The 20,332-nt window shown below is 40.2% G+C and overlaps 1 long non-coding RNA gene across 1 annotated transcript in view; it reads right to left on the bottom strand.

The window, feature by feature from the left end:
- Positions 1-13,904: 13,904 nt before the first annotated feature.
- The window catches only part of LOC131906856 (uncharacterized), a 140,278-nt gene continuing 133,850 nt past the window's right edge, over positions 13,905-20,332 (bottom strand). Inside the window, exon 4 of the long non-coding RNA XR_009378214.1 lies at positions 13,905-13,986. This is a non-coding gene — a long non-coding RNA (uncharacterized LOC131906856). The remainder of the gene's footprint in view (positions 13,987-20,332) is intronic.

Raw genomic sequence — 20,332 nt, 5'->3', positions numbered from 1 at the left:
AGTAAGAACAAATGGGGTTTCTGTTTCCAATAGTTATCTATTAAAGTTGGGCCAGGTTTGTGAAGCATTTACTTTATTGCCTTGTGCCTTGTCTAGAGGTTATTATTCTTCCTTTCCTACCTTACTGTAGCATTGCTATTAAAAATGTAAATTTATGGCTAGTTTCTTATGTAGCATGAATATTCAATTCTAAAGTTGCTGTAGTTGCCTCAGAAAGCCTTTTACCATTCCGGAGGGAAGGTGGGCAGTTAACCGCTTCACAGCTGGCTGTCTTCTCCTGCTTGTGGGCTGCCGCCCTCATTCTTTGATGCTACCATGGACTATAAAATTAACAACTCACTATTATGATCCTCTGCAGGGCATCATGCATCCAGCCCAAGGAGTCATGTTGAGCAGCGGTGACATGGGTAAGTAACTGCAAATGGAGATTAGCCTCCTAAACTAGATTGGCATTTCTTTTCTCAATAGAGGCTCCCATATCCTATTTGCATACTGTACATTATCAACCCAAATGCTAATGAAATCTGCCCTGAGCAAATTGTTGCTTTGGATAATAAGAATGAAGTCCAGAAGAAAACGGGAGAAACAGTAGTGGGGAGAATCTAAATGGACTTGTGTCCTGCTGTTAACACTGCTGCAGCACGCTTTCCCTTTAAAGTACAGTGGTGTTTGTTTGGTTTGGGATTTTTTTTTCTTTTTTATGGTGCTAGAGACTAAGTCAAAGATTTTGTATATGTCAAACAAATTCCCTGTCACTGAGCTGTGTCCCAACTTCTTAGGCTTTCTGGGTCTTCAGGACATTGGGTTTTGTTTGTTTGTTTGTTTTTTCATTGTTTTTAATCTTGAAAGAGCTTAGTTTCTATCTGAATTTCAGACTGGATTGCTCACGTCTGAGGCCCCAGCAGAAGTTGCAAAGTCATGGACAACACTGGGTACACTAGACTTCCAATGTGATCATCAGCAAGTTTTTCCTGGAAACTACGTCATGAGAAAGACAGTTCAAGACTGCTAGCAAAACTTTATCCAAACCCACATGGATCCCATGAGTAGGTCTGAGGGTTCTGGAGTTTAGCTACCATCCCACAAAGGCCTATGGTGCAATTCAGAGGTGCTGGAGCCTCTATAGGCAGGTTAGGTAGGAGGAAGGAAGTTAAGTCCCCAGAAGCATGACTCTGAAGAGGCTATTAGCTCATTCAACTATGGTCTCCCTGGAATGATGCACTTGCTACCTTACCACAGTCACAAACAAACATGTTCAAGCAACCATAGACTGAAATCTCCAAAACTGGGAGGTAAGGTTAACCTTTAATCTTTTAAAGTTAATTAGTTTAGGTGTTTTTACAGCAACAGAAAGCTGACTCACACAGAAGGTAAAATTTAATGTGCATATTCACAGGTACAAAACCCACCACGATTAATATGGTGTAGGCTCAAGACAGGCACTCCATCAATGTAGCTTTCACTTGCTTGATAAGGAACAAAAAGCATCAGAAACTAATTCCTGAGAATTTTCATGACCTTAGACAAGAAGTCATTGAATATAACGCTACATTTTTTTAACAGAAACTGCCACAACTTCTGTCTTTTTCTTCTTAAATTTTAATCTATTTTCTGTATATGAGTGTTTGCCTGTATGTATACATGTGCACCACGTGTGTCCAGTGCTCATGAAAGCCAGAAGAGAGTGTCAGAGTCTCTGGAACTAGAGTTACAGACAATTATCTGCTGCCATGTGGGTGCTGGGAACCGAACCCAGATCTTCTGCAAGGGCAACAAGTGCTCTTAACTGCCAACTCTCCAGCCCCTGCCACAAGTTACTTCCATCTGTCTCCTGCTCGCACAAGAATTTCTAGTACAATGATTCCAATTTCAGAGTTTCAGTGTTCTCAAACCTCTTCTTACATACCACATTTAACAACGTACCTCTCAAACACGTTGTTCTTTAGTGTGAACTGGACTCAGTTTTACCTTGAGCTTTACAAATCTCACTAGTGAAGATGGGTTCAAGAGACACATTTTATAGTAACGGGATGGTGGCAAATAGCTACCAAGAATTCATTAAATATGATTCTAACACATGCTAAAATGTATAATCTAGAGTCACCTCTTCATTTACAGTGTTTATAATTATATATACAGTATCTTAATTGGCTCAGATTTATTCTTCGTTTTCTACAAAGGACTGCTGTCAGCTGCAATTATATGTGGCAAAGACACTCATTCCCTCTTAGGATTTACAAGGCACCCATACCTTAATTAACAGACCTTATATCAAATGAGTACTATATGCACTTAAATTTCAATAAAATTAAAAGCCCATGTTTACACAGTCTTTATCTAAGTGCTGGTGTCTTAATGGAAGCATTTATTTTATTTTATGTTTCCTTGGTTTCCCATGATTAAACTTACAGAACTTTATATCAACACTGAATTACCCAAAAAAGGGAGCCCTAAAATTAAAGGGAGCCCTAAAATTAAGTTCTTGCCACTTATACAACCTAGCAGGATAGAAATACTAAAGTTTAGTGACTATGGTATCAGAGTTTCTGATAGCTGCAGAATTCCCAAAATATGAAAACTAGCAACAGTTAAACTCTGGGTAAACAAGATCTATGCCATGAAAAGTGTTTACGATGATTTTGTGAAACTACATGGATACACAATACTTTTTTAACTTTTAAAAATTTTAAGCATTTCAGATAGCACTGTCTAAGCTATGGATAGTAAGTTGAAATGTGGCTTTTAAGTGGAGCATTTAATTCATATACACCATTAATATGGATAAATGTAAAATGAATCTCTGTATTTATCCTTTAAATAAATATCCAACACTTCTAGGAGAATGGAAGAAAAATATGTTGATAAAACTTCCATATGTTTTCTCATTATGTGTAGCAGTCATAAACTCATATTACTAACATGTAAGAAAGGGAAAGTGTGGGGTGGAGAGATAACATCTGTCCTTCCAGAAGAACCAGTTTGTTTTCCAGCACCCAGGTCTCAAAACTAACAATTGCCTGTAATTCTAGCTTCAGAATATGGAACATCCTCTTCTGGCCTCTGAAAATATCTGAACTCAAGTTCATTTACAGTCCCCCCATTGTCCCACCCCATTTCATGGGGCTGAGAAAATGCAATGGAAACAGCTTTTGATTTTAATTTTAATCTGAATTCCATCACTAAATGAGTTGCATGGTGAGAGACATGTCTCCTTATAAAATTGTACTACATTGATTTTTTTTTTATAATTAGAAAGAGAAATTTGTACCAACCATTCCTCTGCCCTCTTTTCCAGTTTTAACATTAAATTGACACTTTAGTAGGAATGCTTTGGGGGCATTATTTCTTTTTATACACTCCTACCTGATAATCATCAAATCACCAAACAGAATTGTTCTTTCTGGACATGAATATCTAATGTATTCATCTCCCTTCAGCTTATACCCTTCTTGTTAGTTTGATCTGCCACTAATTTCTTCCTGAATTTGAGTAACAAACCTCTGATTGGACACTTCCATCCCTTCATGAACTCCTTAACCCCCATGTTCTTCCTTTCCTGTACATAAACAGGCACACCCAATCATTGCCCTACTATAAACAAACTGTATTTTTATTTTAAAACAATAATTCTTTGAGATACAGAATGAAAGAGCCAGAGAATGAGGAGGAAAGATGCAAAATACTATCTCCTGGATATGGCATGGTAGTTATATGACATGTCATAGAAATTCACAGCAGCTTTGGTTACTTCCACAAAAAAACTGTACAAGTTCAATCCAGTTACAATTACAGCATGGCTGGAGGTGGGATTCTGGGGGCCACACCCTGGCAGTTGATAGTTTCTGGGAGAGGGAGCATCACCTTTCTTTGGGAGCCTGACCCCTGACAGTTTGCCCAACACCCATGCACATATATGCATCAGTAGTTGAATTTACTGGATTACTTTTTAAAAAGAGAACACAAAGTTGGAAGAGAGGAGTACTGGGGAGGCCCAGAGAGAGTTGAAGGGGAAGAGGAGTATGATCAAGATGAACTATGTAATACATGAAATTTCTAAATAATAAAAAATATTTTTAAATCTATAAACTAATTAAATCATCCCTTCCTTGACTTTTCTTTTCCCTTTGGGTCTATAAGAGGGCAGACATGTCTCACAGATTTTATCTTCATAATCTAGCAGTTGGTAACTTATCTTAAATCCTCAGGAGTCTCATCAAACTAACCTCATAACTTCACCTCCTCCTGGAAACTTTTCATTTCACAGACCATGTTAGATGCCAGTTATAAGACCCCAATAAGAACCACACTTATAATTAGTATGCAATACCTAAATGCTTTCATATTAATATCGATGTTTCAAACTACCATGTTGTTCTTCCTGTAACACAGTCCCAGACCTTAGCACAATTGATGCCATGATGAAAGTACCACTCAAGACATAGAAACCAGCACATAGACAGCACTACCTGCCAAAAGGAAAACACAGACCTAATCTATCAAAGTCCATAGTCCTGGGAATGTTCCTAAATGTACTAACCTTGCACTTTGGCTTCAGTAGTTCCACTTCTGGCTAACTGATCTTGATCACTGAGGTGTGTCAATGCTAGATGTGATTTCTGTGTTTAATTAAAAGCCCGAGAAAGGCTCAGGGCTGCACTGGGCTTCTGAACACTCAGTGTAGTCACTGTCTTGCTAGTAAAGACTTTCTACAGATTTAAACCAGTGTCTGAGAGTCTTCTCTAGTGAACACCTCACAACATTTCAAATGACAAAACATTTTCTTATGTAAAAGTCATCTTTAGTCCTTCTAAGGAGAGAAGAACTATATGCCACCACATGCAGAAGCTAGAAATGTTAGTAAGAAGATAGTATGAGATGAAATGAGTCCCTGATACATTCTACACTCTGAACATTCATTAGCTGGGAGGTACAGATCTTACCCACAGTCTGAGCCTTCTGGAACACTGACAAGTTCTAGCTGGAAGGTTCCCTTCCAGGTACATGCAGTGAAGGGCTCTGTAGACTCGGCCACACTTCCCAGTCTATCTGGTAGCTACCTCCTGCTTAAAAGGAGACAGAAATGTTTCCAGTTTCATGGCAAAATATATGGTTTTGGGAGTTCATCTAGGTGATCTTGACTATCAGTCCCAATGTGCAGATTACAAAGACTCATAGTATGTTACCCACATAGACGAAATCCAAATGTAAATATGGAACTGTCTTAAAATAGCAGACAGAGATTCAACCAATGTGGCCTCATAGGAAATTCAGGCATAGTGATCCAATCATCCCAACTCCATCTTCAGGATACTCACAGAAGCATTTGGGTTTAAGTAGAAAAAGAATTATGCACAGGGCAAGAACTAAGTATAATTAAATTGGCTTAGTCAAAATGTGGTGAAGTTGGACATTACTTCAGTTCTGTCTCAGCAAAGCAATATATTTGAAAAAGTTTTTATTGCTTAAGAGAGCAAATCAGTTACCATGAGATGATGGTTCCTGCTTCGGGGAGTGATCCCATTATAAAGTGACCTGTAAGGCACTGTGGTTCTGGATTCCAGGGTGACTGCAGTTTTGAGGCAATGGCTGGAAATTCTGTGGAGTCATCTAGGAGATCTGCAACCAGACATTGCAAATGCTGGCACATGCCTCAGTTACTCATCAGCCTTCAACACTAGGAATGAGACAGGCCAGATCGCATCCACTTTTAGACAAAGGCTTTTTGAGTGATGATACTCTTGTGCAAGGTTAGGCAGGTGATTGACTCTAACTAAAAGAAACAGATACACAAGGAGGAGAGAGGGCATCAGGCTCTCATCTTGTTTTTAATTACTTCATGACTCAAATGAGGAGTCAGTACTTTTCTTAGCAAAGTCAGGTTCAAGTCTTTGGGTGTTAGCCTATTTTGTTTTCTGATATCTTACACTTGCATCTCAACAAAGGTTAAATGAAATGAGTTTAAGTTCATTTGTTTAATGTCCCCCTCCTCCCCACTCTACTCTATGGTGCCATTTCAGCCAGGGAGCTTCTGTGCAGTGATGGGCTTAGCTCTAACATCAAGCTATGGGAAACAGGCTGAGCTCTGCCACATCTTGATATTCCTCCAGGGACTCTGGTACTTTCCTCAGAATCACTCTCAGGCTGTGACATCTATTCATTATTAGGTAAATGCAGTAGATCTCTAAAAAAAAGGAATAACAGTAGGTTCAATTCCTTTCATAAAGTACAAACAAACTTACCTTCACCCAAGGAGAAACTTGAATGCCTAGAGATATTGGGAGGGGGCTATAAGTTTCTGATTAAACTCAAGACAAAGGTAACATCATTCTTTCAAAGCAATAAGTCAATATCTTTATATAACTGCATAATTAAGAAAGCATTTGCCGGGAGGTGGTGGCACATGCCTTTAATCCCAGCACTCGGGAGGCAGAGCCAGGTGGATCTCTGTGAGTTCGAGGCCAGCCTGGACTACCAAGTGAGTTCCAGGAAAGGCGCAAAACTACACAGAGAAACCCTGTCTCGAAAAAACAAAAAAAAAAAAACAAAAAAAAAAAAAACAAAAAAAAAAGAAAGCATTCAATGGATTGTACTTAGAAGAAATAAACTGCACTCCAAAATGACTTCTGCCTTCTAAGAGAATAACTGAGCTCTACCTAACCCATCATTCATACCTACAATTCCTATAGTTATCTGTATCTGTGTGTGCCTTCATGAATTCATATGCACCACATGAGTGTAGGTTCCCAGAGAGGCCAGAAGAGGTCATAAGAGGGTATTGGATTCCCTGAGATTGATGTTAACAGTAATTTGTAAGCTACCCAATATGCTGAGGACCAAACCCACGTCCTCTGCCAGAGCAGTAAGTATCACAGTCATTTTTAATGCTTCTCACTCATTGATTCATTTAATCAACAAATACAATAATATGCTTGCTTTCTTGTAGATATTGTGCCAACTCTGGCTCTAGGATATCTGTGGTGGAAAATCCCCAACAGAGGAAATTCCTCCATGCTGAAACAATTTCATTGAACTGTCCTGCCTCATTCATGGTATCTGTAGAAACAGGAGGCACTGAGGGTGTGGGGTAATGGAATTTTAACTCTGCCCCGTTACCCTCATTTACTGCCTCATACAATATTTTGTACTTGTCCTTCCTGTTCACTTGCTTCAGCTCTCCTGCAAAGTAAAAAGCTGTTGACCCAGCAGCACGAGGCCCATGCTGTTATACAGCCCACCTGTGTAATCAACTTTTCTTTCCCCGTCTGAAAACAGCTCAGTGACTCAGTTTACTAGAAATTCTGGCAATGTATGTAACATATATGGAAGTGTATTATGCGAAAGTACAAAAGTAATGGTACTTACAATAGTGCAGTGAGGATAGAGGTTCTTTGGCTGTAAAGTACATTGTTAAGGAAATGAGAGAACAGATATATTTGGAAATATAATTATGCCATGAACATCACAATATTTGGGGATCAATGGTCTACTAGAGCAAAGGTGACAACATAAAGCTTCAAGACATGCCCACCACTGAAGGTGGCCAGACACCTGTCAGGTGTGGACTGCCCAGGAGTGTGACAGCTGAGCCTGGCAGGAAGTGAAGCTGGTGCTGAAGCAGGTCCTGCACAGCCAGTCAGCTTGTTCATGGGGACTGCAGGGAAGAGCTTCCCATGAAACCCCATGCCGCTCTTTTGAGAGAATGTCACACAGGCATTTGGATTTCACCTATGTGAACAACACAGTGAGTGGGGAATTGCGGTATGCTAAGACAGAATACATTAAGTTTGGATTTGAAATGCTCCTGGATGTTCATCTGCTTGTTCAAACGCAAGCTTGGCTGGGGCCAACTGTATCCATTGTTAGCGTTGCATCAAAACAAGAGAGGAAGAAAGTAGTATTTCCTGTGGACTCCATTACTCTCTGTGTCCCATTTTGAATATCCTCATCTCCTCCAGAAGATGCATTTAATCACATGACTGCATGAAATTCAGCTATGAGAGTTAGGAAGAAAAACAAGAGCTTGTTATAGCAAGGAAGAAAACAATGCAAAAAAAAATCACATTTTTGTTTTCAATTCATTTACTTATGCTATAAAACCTTACTGTATCATGTGCACCGAATACTGGTCTAGGAAATTAGGATAAAGTGGTGAATAAAATGAAAACAATGCTTTTCATAATGATATTTATATTCTACTGAGAAGAGACAATAAAAATAAAATATATCAAATATGTTATAGAATTTGTTTTTATATAAGTAATGTCAGTAGTTGCAAAATACATATCTCAGTATCTCACTGGTTTAACCAAGAAAGGTTTATTTTCCCTCATATCGTGGTATGTTATGTGCTGTGTGCACACACTCATCTTGGAGCTAAATCATCCGAAAAAATGACATTTGAAGTTACCATGCCAAGAAACAAACGATGATAAAAACAGAGCAAAAACTGCCTCCATTAAAAAGTGATACAGGTGACTTCTGCTCAGATTTGATGAGTCAAAGCTGGTCACATGCCATCATGCTAATTACTGGGTTGAGCTGTCTAGAGTAGCACTAAGATACAGATATTCAATGAGTGCTGACATCTGCCATAGTATGTTAGAAAATCAAAAATACAGTGGGAGCAAAAAGAATAGTGGAAAGGGGGTTTGAATGAGCGAGAGCCATCCCTCATGGAGAAAACATGTTTATGCAGTAGCAACCAAAGCAACAAAGTCATTAGCAAAGGTGTTTTGCATTTCCAAGGCATGTCTCCTCTGAATGAGGGGTAGGGATGAGGAAATAAAGCCATGGTCAGAGGACCAAGTTCCCTTTTACTCTCCAACAGGGAGCTTTTCTGTGTTATATAATCAAGCTGGCCACCAGGGTGTTAGAAGCAGTCTATAGTGCATAAGAGAAGACAAAAGAAATGTGGGTAGGAACACGGTTGCAATAATCCAAAGTCAAGTGATGGCAGTTCAACCAGGGCAGCTGATCCAAGAATGCTAAGGAGTCTTGGTATTGTGCTGATGTTGGAAATGATGTGAGCAGAACTCCCTAGCAAGCAAGGCAGTGTGCAGGAGGAAGAGAGGGGAGAACAGAAAACATCATGCCTATGAGCAAGTGAGGGGTGCTGAGGAAAAAGAATCTGGACTGAGGTTCAGAGACAAGCCTTGGGAGAGAATCTATATTAGAAGTCAGAGGCTCTAAACGGCTATTGAGGGATCGTGAAAACAAAACTAAACAAGACGTGATAAGCACTGACTGAACGCACAGCATGCCAGAGATACAGGGTTAGAAGACAGCTTTTTGCTAAAGCAAGAACTTTTCAAGTATGGTGGGCTGCCTTATAGTACAAAGGCCAAGCCAGGACTATGGAGAGGGTGGGTCAGTGGGGAAATGTGCTTGCTTCACAAACATAGAACCTAAGTTCAAATCCCAAGAATCTCCTTAGAGCTGGAGACACAGTAGCACATGTATGCAATCCTTGTGCTCCTAAACAAGATGTAAAACAGAGATAGGGACTTCCCTAATCAGGACTACCCACCAAATGATGGTACTGGCAACTGCCGTCCATGCACAGGAGTCTGATTTGCTTTTGTTTTTATAACATGTATAGTATAATAATCACAGAAGTACATGTAACTGTCTCTGAGATGCTTAACAGAGTGAGCTGTCACAGTGGTCTGAGACTGGGGTAAAAACAGAAATACAGAGAGATTCACAGATTGTCTTCAGTGCCAGGAGGTAAGATAGTACTGAGTCAGCAAAAGACTACTAATGTTAAGGAGACCAAGACTACTAGCAATAGTGGAGAGGATGTCTGAACTGACCTACTCTAGTAATCAGATTGGTGAATACCCTGTCATCATAGAGCCTCCATCCAGTAACTGATGGAAGCAGATGCAGAGATCCACAGCTAAGCACCAGACTGAGCTCCAGGAGTCCAGTCGAAGAGAGAGAAGAGGGATTCTATGAGCAAGGGGCATCAAGATCATGATGGGGAAACGTACAGAGGCAACCAAACCAAACTAGTGGGAACCCAAGAACTGTAGACCAATAGCTATGGATCCTCTATTGGACTGAACTAGGCCTTCTGCATAGGCAAAACAGTTGTTTAGCTTGACTTGTTTAAGGGGCCCTTGGCAGTGAGATCAGGATCCATCCTGGTGCATGAGCGGGCTTTTTGGAGCCCACTACCTATGGTGGGACACCTTACACAGCCTTGGTTCAGAGGGAGGGGCTTGAACCAGCCTCAGTTGAATATACTTGGCTCTGCTGACTATCCATGGGAGTCCTTGCCTTGGAGAAGGTGGGAATGGAGGATGGGTTGAGGGGAAAGGCTGGGGAGTGTGGGAGAAGGGAGAAGAGGTGCATCTGTGGTTGGTATGTAAAATGAACAGAAAAATTCTTAATAATAATAAAAAAAAAACAGCATAACCCATGACAGCAGTAGGAAATTTAGGAGTGTGTGTATGCATGTGTGTGTTATATACAGCTGCACACACCTGAGCTTATGTGTGTAAATCCAGAAGATGTTGGATGTCCTGATGTCATTCTCATACCTTTTTTCTTTGGAGCTAGGCTAGCATCCTGAAAGCCCCAGTAATCCTCCTCTTATCTATGCTCAAGGGTTATGGGGACAAATGGATAGTCAATTTTTGTCTTGTTTTGGTTTTTGTTTTTACATGGGTACTGGGGTCCTCATGCTTGTCCAGTAAGTAATATTATCTGATGGGCCATTTGTCCATTGAATGCACCAGGAATGGAATCTTATCAATAAAAGGAATCATGTGGTCCACAGTGCTCAGTTATTCCAATAGCATAGTGTCATATAAGTTTCTGACTTAGCTGTGCACATACAACCCATGTACAATCTATCTGATCCCAGAAGGAGCATGATAGAAACCTGAGAGTGTCCATATTTTCCCCAAGGGACAGTGAATCCATCTAATGGTAAGGGAGGCATTCTTCTGGCCTTTCTACTTGTGTCTGTACTCACTGTTGAGAGAAATCATCTTTTCTGCTGGTTCTAAAGGACCCTCTGATAAGCTGATATCTGTCTGAACTCAGGAATCAGGAAATGTTTTGAATTACTTTCCCAAATTGTTAGGCCTATTTTGGGGTAACTTTTTAAATTTAATTGCAATTTTAAAAAATACTCTTCCCTAATTTTCAATGGGTTAAAAATATATAAAAGACCAAATAAATGAGGAGTAAGTGAATAAATTTTATTTTCTCTGCACTGGGAGTCCCTTAAATATTGGTTTAAAGGTATGTATCACCTCACCAAAAGAAGTGCTGCTCCAAAGAATATTGCAGGTGTCAAGATCGCTATAGGAGCATGAACTTCATTATTCATTCATTACAGGTCTACTGGGTTAGTTATATATATGCAGAATGTAAGTAAGAGTTCCCAAGAGAACTAGACCAACAGAAGAAGAGCAGGGGAAGAGATATATTGTGGTGATGTGTTCATGTGATTATGAAGACTGAGAAGTCGCCTAATGTTTATATTAGAATAAAAGGAATGGAGAAAAAGCCAGAAGTGCATATCCCTGGTGTGTGTCTGAAAGCTATAGAACCAGGAGGACCAAGGGGGTGACTTTCAGTGTAAATAATAGAAGGACGGGAGCTTAGAAGCTATGGGCATCTGTCTTGGAGTTCAAAGACCAGAGGCCCAGGAACTTGGATGACCCAGAGCAGGAGTACATGGACCTTCCAGGTCAAGTAGACAGTGGGTGCAGCCCTCCTCTGCACTCTGAACAGATCCTGAAAGCCCATGGACACAGGGAAGAGCAGCATTGCATGTTTAAGTCTTCTCATTCAGATGCTCTTTTCTGAAAACATCCCATCAGAGCCATATTTATTCAGCAATCCAGGAATCCCTTAATTTAGTCTACATGATATTTAAAAAAACATTACCCAACACAAAAACTCTACCAAACGTTACTAAGATGGAGTTTAAAACACCAGGGGGTAACATCGAATGAGAACGTATCTAGCCCTAAATATGTAAGAAGTCTGTGTCTGCTTTCACTGTGAAATAGCTAGGGAGCTGGGGTAAGAATTGATTAGGCATTCTCTTGAGCAGTATGAAACAGACAATGTAGAAATATTCAAAGTAATTAAAAGTGGGATCTTTATCCTCTCTGTGACACTTCCATTTGGAGGTTATAGTCCTTAACTAATGCACTCATTTCAAACCCTTTCCTTCCTTTAATATCAAGTCTGAAAGTTTATATGATTACATATTGGGTAATGGCTTGGAGAAAGTTGTAAAATATATGGCATGACATACTTTTACACAACTTAGGGGAGTTTCACAAATAAAGGTATTTTTATAGAAAAAAATCAGTAAAAATATTGAATGAATATTTATCAGCATAATAAAATAAAGAAAATTAGTATTGTTTGAAGAAAAGAGAAAAAGCTTTTAGATTTTGAAGGAGTTACTTAATCATAATGAAAGCAACCACATAGTGAAGGAATGAGCCATGCAAACATTTGGGGAGAAAATAACAAATCTAGAATACCATAACTTGAAAAATCAATGTTCTGTGGAAGATTTAAGTATCTATAGAGCACACTAAGTTGTAGTTATGGTGGGCAGAACTTACCCGATATCTCTTTTTAAACATACTTTTTATTAGGAAATGTTTACATGAACAGAAAAGCACAAATATTGAGTGATTTAGTGAGTTCTGATGAATTTGTGTGCTCATATAACCATGACACCAGTCAAGAGATGGGATATTTCTATTACCAGAAGTTTTTTTTTTTCCATTTCTATTTGATTCCTTCACTAGATGAACAGGCTGCTTGATTTCTATTTCCATAAATTACTTGTGGAACTCCTATACCATCATGCAAATGAAACCATGCATACTGAATTTTCTTCTGTTCAGCGTGATATCTGTCTGCTTTCTCTATGAAGTTGCCTATGTCATAGTGACATTTGAATAAAAAATGCCCCCTCTAGGTTCCTATGTTTGAAGATATGATTCCTAGCTTGTCACATTATTTTGGAAGGTTATGGAAACTGTGTAGGAAGTGGAGAATCGTTGAAGCACATGTATCACTAGGGGTAAGTCTTGAGGTGTCTTAGCCTAGCCTGGCTTCCTATCCACACTCTGCTTCCTGTATGTTGACTCAATGTTCCTGCCTCCATACTTGTTTTCTCAGTATGATGGAGTGTATCCTCCAACAGCAATCTGGGTGGGTCTGTGAGGTCATCTTCATGAAGCATTAACTGATGCGGGGGAAACCATCCCCAGTGTGGGCAGGACCCTGTGGTGGTGGACCAGATATAAATAGGTCCCAGGGAAAAGCAGTGCCTGCTGCCTGCCTGCCTTCCCTGCTTGCTGGTGAATGATTTTATTCTCCACTGACATCAGAACCCAGCTTCTTCAGATTCAAACATGGACTGTGAAGACTAGTGACTCTCTGGGATTCTTCCAGGCCTTTAGAACTAAATTGGGGCTAAAGAGGGACTGAATTTCATGCACTGGCCAGGTATTGGGTTTTCAGCTTCTCTGGTGTGTATAAAGCATTCCTTGTGCTACTCAGATATATAGGTTATAAGCCATTCTTGGAAATCATCTTCATTATAAATATATACATATGTATATGCATACACACACACACACACACACACACACACACTATATCACTTCTGTTCTTTTAGAGAATGCTGCCTAATACAATCTTATTTTGTGCCTAATACAATCTTATTTTGCCAACTGTCTGTTCAAGTTTTTACTTCTTTTAAACTGTTTTATATGCCACCTGAGCATTTATTATGGGGTTTATTTTTATATCCCAGACACAAGCCCTTTAGGATGTATGGACTATGAATATTTTTTTTTCTAAATCTGGCTCACCTGTTGTTTTGAAATCAGCATCTCTCAGTTGGCAGCTCATCTCATGATGTTATTAATATTCTTTGGACGGAAGTTTGCTTAAATTGTATCACAACAGCGCATGGTAAGATGTGTTGCTCAGTGTCTATGGGAATAAGAAAATGGGTCTATTGTGGATAGAACTAAGATTATGTAGGCACTGTTTGCACATCTTATTTAATATTCAAGCCATTTCCATGATGTTAGATTCCTCACTTCTAAGTAAACAATCAGACTTGGAGAGGTTCAATGAGCTGTTTAAAGTTGGGTCTAATATTTTGTCAAGGTCTGTTCTAACTTAGTCTATGTTCTTTCCACTATTAAACACAATCGTTGTTATTGAGAAAAGAAAATGTTTTAATTTCACCTGGATTTTGATACAATTCTCTCTGACACTGATTTTTTTTTCTTTTTTTTTTTTTTTGGTTCCCAACACCTGGTTTCATAAAAGCTACAAAAGTAATGAGCCTCATTCACTGAAATATAAAGTGACTTTCCCCCTAAAATTGTCCCCTGGAAAAAGGGTCACCTTATATTTGAGTTTGAACAAAATCTATTACATTACAGGGGACACTGCCATTTGCTTTCTTTTAAGCAGTAAAAATACTATTTGGAGAAAATATATTATTCAGAAAAATCCTTCTAGTTCTGAATGCTTATAATGGCCATCTGGTAGATCTGTTTCTTTTATTAAGGTAGCAAAAATATAACTCCCATTTAGGAATAATTCTGTGGAGATAGCTCTACCTCTTGTGCTGGATTTGGTGTTAGGGCAACGGTAAACGTGACACAAGTACATTTGTGAATCTCTAAATTTTCATTATTTAACACACAGAAACTTAGATCTTGTCAAATAAACAACAAACTGAGGTCATGCCTGCATTCTCAGAGCTGTACCCCCAGCAGTGACTCGGGTACCCTGGTTGCTTCTAATCGCTGTCACCAGGAACCCCTATCCCGAGGGTAGCAATGCATGGCCCTTTTGTTTATATGGTGTTGGTCTGCTTGCATAACCAGAGCAGATGTGCATAGCTGCAGGCAGAAACTGTGTAGGAAGCCACTCTTAAAATAATTTTCACATGGCCCTTTACATAGAATCTGCCAAACAGCCCACAAACTGAGAAAGGGAACATGGTAAAGATGTGCCCTTTCCTAGAATCCCCTCTAGAAATGAGGCACCTTGCTTCTGCTAGGATGGTACTGGCAAAGATTCATCACACAGTTCTCACCACCTGCTTAGAAAGGTCTGGGGACACGTAGCTTAGGCTAGGGAGCTGTTTTCTCATGATTACCCTGAACCCTGGAAAGTACAGCACATATTTTGGGTGCACACTAGCTGATTCTGTAGCAATTGTCATCTTAAACAAGCCTTTTAGAGATCTATTGAAAAAGCAATAGAGATCACACATATGCATGCTTAGGATGAATAAAATTCCAAATATCCAAAAGCTGGGACTTGAGATAAAATTTTCAGCGACAGCTCTATACACAGATATAAAAATTGCAATATCTCATACTAGACAGAAAGATAAAATGGCATGGAAAAACTGTGTTTGACGATTCACAATGCTGTTACAGCAGTAGCAAAGGTGCTGATATAAAAATTGTGTGCGCCAAGTTCAATGGAGACTACAGATAGTTGTGTAAATGAGCAACACTCTCAGTGAGCACATTTCATGTTCCTTACAAATGCATCATTCAACTAAAAACCTAACAATAACTAGGCATTTAACTAAGTCATCTTCATGCCTAAGACTTTGTCATTCAAGTGCATGGTGACACATAGTAGTCATGCCACACAGTTTGGTCATGAGGTCTATGGATGGTGCTGTGCCAGTGAAAGAATTGTAGTGAGTACAGGGCCTCTAAACTCCCACCATCTCTCTACGAGAATCGGGAGCCTGACTCTACAGAACTGAGTGTGTAAAGAGCCCTCCTCCTGTAGGAACCTGACTCCACTGTGCATTATATATTTATAGCCTGGCTCATGAAGGTGATCATCTAGCCTTCCTTGAAACACTGTGCATGCTCTCTGAACCAAGAAATAGCTTTTGGCATTTTCCTTAGGCCACCTAAAGAGGATAGATATTGAACTACTAAGGCAGGCTTAGATTCATACTGCAAAGTGGTAGATAAGAACAAGAGTAAAATCTTGTGTGAAGCAATACAGCTTCAGAATGATTATTCTAACTGTAATGAAGTTCATTGAGATGTGCAGACTTTGGATCTGGTTAATATTGGTTCATGCTTTTCTTGATTTGCAAGTTCTTTATAATAAGGTTTTAATTAAAGCAATTTATTTACAATAAGAAGAACCTCCTGGAGTCCTTTAGCACTGACCAGTGCTTGCTGTCTGGATGTTTGGAGCAGGCAAAGCTTTTAATGGCAATAATTTCAGTTGAAAAATGTGAATATTGCAACACCACTTGATTTTATATGGTATAAATGCACTGTAAATTTTATATGAATTCCACTTGTAACTGGTGGGGAGAGGATTGCAGAGTCATAACAGACTCAAATTTCTAGCCTTTGTTAAAACTTTTTATTAGCTTAATTGCTATTCATTCAAAACACAATTCAGAAATTTTATTAGATTTTATTTTCTTTCCCATATGTTCTTTTTCTTTTTTAAACATATTTCTAATTTTTTGTTATGTGTATCTGTTTGTGTATAGGTGAGTGAATGCCACTTGAGAGCAGGTACCTGCAGAGGCCAGAAGAAGACTTTGAGTCCCCTGGAGCTGGAGTTTCAGGCACTTGTGAGCCACCTGAGATGGGTGCTGGGATCCAAACTCTGCTCCATGGGAAGAGCATCCGCACTCTCAGCCACTGTGTCTTCTCCCTAGTCCCCCATAATGTTTTGGCAACAATCCTGTGCCCACATGATTTCTTTGAGTAATTCTGATTCTACTTTCAGAATCAATAGCAAAAGAAAGCAGAGCAGTGGTTTGCTAGGCCAGGTATAAACATACGTGCTCCTAGGGCATGAATCTCAGATATTTGCATTTAAGTGAAACACAAAAGTACACAAAATAAACATCATCTATATTAATTTTTAACAAACGACGTACCTATGTTCACATTAGTTTTGTTTGCAATTTTGTTGTTTGAGACAACACTTATCTCTGGTTGTATTAGAACTCATTCTATAGGGAAGGAAGATCTTGAATTCTTGATGCTCCTGCCTTTACCTTACAAGTGCTAGGAATATAGTATGTCTCATCATACCCAGATTGTGCTTTCATGATATTTTTAAATTTTTTTTATATTTGACCATGTCATACATGAGTACTGCATTTACACCATTTCCACCTCTCATTCCAACTCCTCCTGTGTTCCAGTGCCTTAAAAGTCCCCTATTGTTTCAAATAGTGAGTCTGAAAACATTTTACCTCAATGTAATAAAGTATGTCTGTCAGAGACCAAACACCAAGAACACTAACACACAAGTTAGATGTAAATTTAGGTAATATTTTAGACCATTTTACCCATTTATGGAATGACAAATGTAGTATGGTATACAAGAGAGAGGATCATATACACTGAAGTTGTTCACTGATTTTGAAAATCAGCTCCATTAACAAATGCTCAGAGCCCAAGACAGACCAAATTGTTGACAGACAAAAGACTTTTACAAAGGAAACCTATATCTGGCATGAGGATGATTGGGACCCTATTATTGACATAGAATATTCTAGTGTCCCTACAAAAACATCAATGCTATCTAATCCATTTGAGGGCCTGAACTGTCATGTAGCCAGATTTGAGCTTTTGGTGAGAATTGAACCTGTTTATTACACCTTAGAAAAGCAGCAAATACAGGTTAGGCTAATCATTCTGCCTGAGTGTAGAAGGATTGTCTGCCTCTTAGTTAAGAAATGCTTCATAATACTGTTGATTCTCCATCATATTGAATTGGCATCTCTTCAATTGCTGTCTGTAACTTTAAGCTTTGTCTTGGGGACCACAGTACAGGAAGGGAAATAAGAGATTTAGGAAAGCCAGTGAGGGAAATCGTGGAGTGAAGTCCAGGAGGAAAGGTGTAAAGAAGAGCTTCCACATTCTCTAGCCTTAGCGAGCCCTTACATGCACCTCTTGACTTAAACACTTTTCTTAACTAAAAAAGAACATTTCTTTTTTAAAGTTTAAATCCAAAAGAAAGTAAAACAGGCATAACCCTGTCTATCTCCTCCCAAGGCATTCTCCAAATCATCCTTTTTTCCTTCAGCCCCATCCTACCCTGGCCTTTATCAATCCCTCTTAGATTTGTTGTAGTATATTTCTAACTGATCTTTCTCAGATTTCATTTGTCAATATCATCTGTACTTCCAGCTGTTATCTAAGCCCCAGATATTGCTATCATCATGTCACAGTCAGCCTGTAGACCAATCAGCTAATTCGTACAGTAAAATCCCATTTTGTTCACATCCTCATGGGGTTTCCAAGAGCCTCCATCACTGTAAAGCAGAATCCCTCAGACCTTTTCAGGCAGGTATTGTCACAACAAAGCTGCTCTCTATATTCAAGTTACTTTGGGCCAGGAAGAAGCTCTTTGCCTGTTTTCATTTTTTATTGTTGTTTTGTTTTTAATGGTGTTTTACTTTGTTTCCTGTATAAATCCTGTATGTCCTCCAAGCCTAGATTCATTTTCCATCTAATCTTCAAAGTTTTGTCTGAAGTTGATTAATATTTCTCCAGTTCACAAATTACCAGAATCACTTAGTCACAGGCAAGAAGACCGCTCACTATGTGTGACACAAATACCCACATTCTGCCCTATAATGTGGGAATATCTCTAACATGGAATCCTTTGGATAATGGTGGCAAAGAGCAACCACAGCCTGAATATCCACTTTGGTGAGTATCATTGCACCACCATCTTCCTTTTCCATGGAGCTCTTGACTACAGCTAATAATTCTATAAGGGATTTGCATCTGCCACTGTTGGATGCTTTAAATAGAGGACTATGCTGCAGTGGAGTTATACAGATCTGAGTGGCCTGTGCTGCTACCTGGTACCATGGTGATGTTCTGACCAGAGCTGCAGCTTAGGGCCATGTACCCAGACATGGCCCTATTGCAACCAGGGTCTGTGTTGATGTCCATGGCTCCTGTTACCATTAAAGGCCTTGCAGATGTCCAAGGTCTGGGAGCACCTGGGGCCATGTTGGTGTTGGAGGGCCATACTGCCTCTGGGGCCATGCCGATCTGAGTAACCAGGGTCAATTGTAACATCCAGGCCCCGCTGCTGCTGAGCACCATGTCTGAGTCCATGGACTTACCCCAGCCAGGGTCTATGTTGAAATCCAAGACCTGTGTGCCACCAAAGGCCACATAGAAGTCCAGGGTCTGGGCCCCAAATTGTGGCATTATTGGTGTCCCAGGACTGTGTTGCTGCCAAAGCCATGCTGATCTGAGTGGCCTATGTTGCCACTCAGAGCCAAGGTGTTGTCTGGGCCCAAGCTGCCGCCATGGACCAAGTCTAGGTCTGTGGTACTGATGCAGCTGGGGTCTGTGTTGATGTCTGTGGCCCATGTTAGCTTAGGGGTCATAGGAACCGTGCATGATGAACTCAGAGGGCCATGCTAAGCTTTGCTGGCCCTGGGAAAGCTAGCCCTGCCCCTCTATAGAAACTGCACCAAGAGAGCTGGTATCGACCCTCACGGGAGAGCTCTCCCCAGCCTCCTCCTCCACTCAGGAGAAAACTGACCCTTTCTCTGTCATTGGGCAATCCCTGTGTCTTTCCTGGGGTCCTGATCTCTAGGTAGCCTCCCCGGAATTGTGAGTAGCTGTCCAGTCATCCCTGCTTTAGATCTAGTATCCTCCTATGAGTGAGTACATACCGAGTGAGTACATACCATGTTTGTCTTTCTGAGTCTGGGTTACCTCACTCAGGATGATTTTTTCTAGTTCCATCCATTTGCCTGCAAACCTCATGATGTCATTGTTTTTCTCTGCTGAGTAGTATTCCATTGTGTATATGTACCACATTTTCTTTATCCATTCTTCAGTTGAAGGGCATCTAGGTTGTTTCCAGGTTCTGGCTATTACAAATAACGCTGATATGAACATAGCTGAGCAAGTGCCCTTGTGGTATGATTGAGCATTCCTTGGGTATATGCCCAAGAGTGGTATAGCTGGATCTTGGGGGAGATTGATTCCCAATGGCTGAGGAGCCCCCAACTGGATCAGGCCCTCTGGATAAATGAGACAGTTGATTAGCTTGATCTGTTTGGGAGGCATCCAGGCAGTGGGACCGGGACCTGTCCTCAGTACATGAGCTGGCTGTTTGGAACCTGGGGCCTATGCAGGGACACTTGACTCAGCCTGGGAGGAGGGGACTGGACCTGCCTGGACTGAGTCTACCAAGTTGAACTCAATCCTCAGGGGAGTCTTTGCCATGGAGGAGATAGGAATGGGGGGTGGGCTGGGGAAAGGCGTTGGGGGGGGGG

This window comes from Peromyscus eremicus, chromosome 3, assembly GCF_949786415.1.
Source record: "Peromyscus eremicus chromosome 3, PerEre_H2_v1, whole genome shotgun sequence".
NCBI classification, from domain to species: domain Eukaryota; kingdom Metazoa; phylum Chordata; class Mammalia; order Rodentia; family Cricetidae; genus Peromyscus; species Peromyscus eremicus.
Note: the sequence above shows the minus strand (reverse complement) of the source record. Positions and strands in the feature narration are given on the sequence as shown.